General features: G+C 38.4%; 1 long non-coding RNA gene across 1 annotated transcript; it reads left to right on the forward strand.

The window, feature by feature from the left end:
* The first annotated feature begins 713 nt into the window (after positions 1-713).
* Positions 714-3254, forward strand: LOC131012430 (uncharacterized). Its single transcript, XR_009097323.1, has 4 exons — positions 714-853; positions 945-1009; positions 2361-2436; positions 3032-3254. It is a non-coding gene; the product is annotated as an uncharacterized LOC131012430 (long non-coding RNA).
* The last annotated feature ends 292 nt before the right edge of the window (positions 3255-3546 follow it).

The following is a 3546-nucleotide window of genomic DNA, read 5'->3' on the forward strand; positions in this document are numbered from 1 at the left end:
TTGCCACCCAGTATTGGAGACGTACACAATGTGTTTCATGTCTCTCAGTTAAGAAAGTATGTGTTTGATCCAAAACATGTGATTAAGCATGATGAAGTGGTCCTAGCCCAGGACTTAAGTTATGAAGAGAAACCAGTCCAGATACTTGATCGCAAGGTTCAAGTTTTACGTAACAAGAACATTGTTCTCGTTAAAGTGAAGTGGAACCATCACGGGATGGAAGAGGCCACATGGGAACTTGAAGATTCAATGAAAGTCAAGTATCCCCAGCTAGATTATCAAGGTATGTAATTTCGGGGACGAAATTTTTTTTTTAGGAGGGAGGGATGTAATACCCCGTTCTTTTTTTTACTAAGTTTAGAATAATTTTTGAACTTAGATATTAAGTTGATTCACGCTGGATAAAAGAAAATGAATTTATTTTTAATTCCAACAAAAATGATTTACAAAAATATTTGTAAATTTAGTTATTGAATTTATATGCATTGCATATTTATTTAATTTACCTTTCAAGTATTTTCACGAGATATTTATTTAGCGAACACTGAACGAATATTACAGTTTTCATAGTACAACCCGGAAGATTTTTATTGTATTTTATTTTATTCTCCCATCAGCCACTTTAACACCTTTCCAACCACCCATCCACTCTTTCCACCTAAAGAATTTCCTTTCCAACCACACACGATACATTGTCTCCCCAAAATCACAACTTTAGCCATATTTTTTTTAAAGCAATCAGCCATACTTTTGTTAAATCAATCACATGCAAATCAATATTTTACAACAATCAATCCACTTGGAAATTTCCTCACAAGCTCTTCTTCATCCCTGAAGTGCGCAGCAACCATAGGTAAATTCCTCTCAACTTTGAGATTTCTCCATCTCATTCTTAGTTTCTCTGCATATATTGAAGAGAAGCAAAAATCTGAAATATTGTGCAGTGATTCCATCAAACAAGCAAATTCAGAATCAGGCAGCAACCATTTCACATCCTAAATACCTAAAGGTTTCCTCTCGAGCCCTTACCTCATTTGCTCAACTGTTAAAAATCAAGCTCTTCATATGTGCCATTCCAGTAAACCAATATACACAACAAAACATTCAAGCATTTCAATAGTATGACTTTCATTATTACATATACATACATGATAGCATGATTCATTGAAAAGAAAAGATTTTATTTTGAAGCATATCTATTAATAAGAATAAAAAAAAAAGTCTTGAGTTTGATTTTGATTGCCGAGTTCCAATGTTGGAGTGTCTGGTTGGGTCTGCTGAGTCGGGGAGGATGAGAGTTGTATTTGTGTGAGCTGAAGGAGAGGACGGCGGTGGCCTTCATGGTTGCTCGCCGGGAATGGTGTGCTGACGGTGGTGGCGCGGAGCCACTGACCGAGGCTGCCGGATCTGTGAACAGAGGGTGGGGAGAGAGGAGCGGCTGCTTCAATTGGGTTCAGCGGAGGGAGGCTAGGGCTCGGCGGCGGCTCCGCCGCTGTTGTCCGGCCGAGGATGGAGCATGGGAGATAGAGGGCGCCGGTGGCAGCCCGCCTCATCTGTTGCTGTTGTCGACGGTGGCGCGGCTTGTCGCTGCTGCTCCTCCGGCGAGCACCACGGTGGGCGGCTGTTACCAGCCGAAGAGGGAGAGGTCGAGAGAGAGATGACAGATTTAGTTGTATGCGTGTGTGTGTTATGCGGCTGGGGGGAAGAAGAAGGGGGGAGGGAGTGTGGGCTTTAGGTTTGGGTTTTGGGAATTGGGTTTGATTATTGGGCTTTGAATATTGGGCTTTTGTGTTAAATTTTCAATGGGCCGATTTTTATGAGTTTTTGGGCCGATATTTTTAATTAAATGGGCTGGGTTATTTCTTAATTTTGGGCCGAGTCAGTTGGGCCGATTTTCTTTTATTAAGCTGGGCCTTTGATTATTTTAAATCATGGGCTGCCCAAGTATTAATTTAATTGGATTTGTGCAGATTTTATTTAAAGGAGCTACACTATTATAATTAATTAGACTTATTAAGTTTAATTAATTATTTTCAAAGAGAAAATTTTTATAATAATATTTAATTATTATTATAAGCATATTTTAAGTAATTTCTTATTATATGCCAAGCATGACATGAATTTGCATTATATTTTTGCAATAAGAGTATTTAAGATTTAATTGGTTTTATTTATAATTCCAATTATTAAAGAAAGATGAGTAAGAATATTGTTGGTGTTCTTAACTCAAGAGAAATGTTTTCAATTATTTATTCATTAAATTTTGAAAACCCGGCTAAGTGAATCATAGAATATTAAGCACTTCACCATGACTTAAGATTAGAATTCAAGGAGACCTATTGAGAATAGATTTCTTGTAGGCTTTGAGCAACAGGAGGATTAGCACTGCTATTCCGATTCAGAGATAAGGTTAAACGACAGGCTTTGCCTAGACAGGTGGGCTTATTTTCCAAATGTATGATTGAGCTAATGAGCTTAAATGTTTCATGAAATAAAAACTGTTTATCCAATAAATATTTTTGTGCACTCTACCATGTTTAAGGCTCGCGCAGTTAATCAATTGAGGTTCTCTTATGACCTAATACGTTGTTTGAGAATTGTGTACACTTGTTAGTGACTCGGTGGGTTGATCTCCATCGGGCTCTAACCAGAGGCGTTATAAGGGTGCTCGGCTGGATGTGTTCCGGAGCATGAGAAATAAGAGGCCTGCCTGGGTAGCATCCCGAGGTCAAAGTATACTTGGCTGGGTTACGCCCTCAGTCCAAGCCAGCGGGAGACAGAGATCCGTCGGTGGCTAAAAGGTCCAGGATCACAGCGAGTAACAGAATAGAGTGTGACAACTGCGCGCAATCAAAGAAAAATATATATATGAAATGTTTTAACATGCATAGAAGTTATTTCTTTTTAAAACCTTCTATGTCATGTCAGTAAGATTGGATAAACTGCTCTTATAGATTGTGAAATGTTTTAAAAGTTGCAGCCCACTAAGTACATTAGTACTTAGCCCAAAAATACTTTCAAATGTTTTCAGGTTAATGGCGGGTGATGACGGGGCAGAGCTGAGGCTAGAGTTCAACTCCTTATTTTGATTTCCGCTGCAGAACTAGCCAGTATCTGTCTTTTGTTTCTTAACTTAAGACCTATCATGTTGTGATTCTAAACAATATCTTTTGTTGAGCCTAAACTATTGACTCTCAAAGTATTTCAATCAGTGAATGTTGGTTATCTGAAGCATGACACTAAACTTGTGATCCTGAAGTTGTTATGTTTGTTGATTGATTCGTATCACTTGAATACCTGTCTTTCTTCATCCAAAGGGGCTAAGCCCGATTGTTATCCCTTTTATTCGGATTTCACAAGGATTTTCCCTTGTTCATTTAGATGATTAGTCGTACCCCAGTTATAGTTATTGTTTCAAGAATTGGGGTGTGACAAATTACCAATTTTAATCCAACCCTGATGAAAGATCACTATATTATTCACAAGCGTCTCTAACGACCACCTATGAACGTAGATTAATTAATCCCTTTTCGCATTCAAGACTCC

The sequence above is a fragment of the Salvia miltiorrhiza genome, chromosome 2 (assembly GCF_028751815.1).
Source record: "Salvia miltiorrhiza cultivar Shanhuang (shh) chromosome 2, IMPLAD_Smil_shh, whole genome shotgun sequence".
Classification (NCBI taxonomy): domain Eukaryota; kingdom Viridiplantae; phylum Streptophyta; class Magnoliopsida; order Lamiales; family Lamiaceae; genus Salvia; species Salvia miltiorrhiza.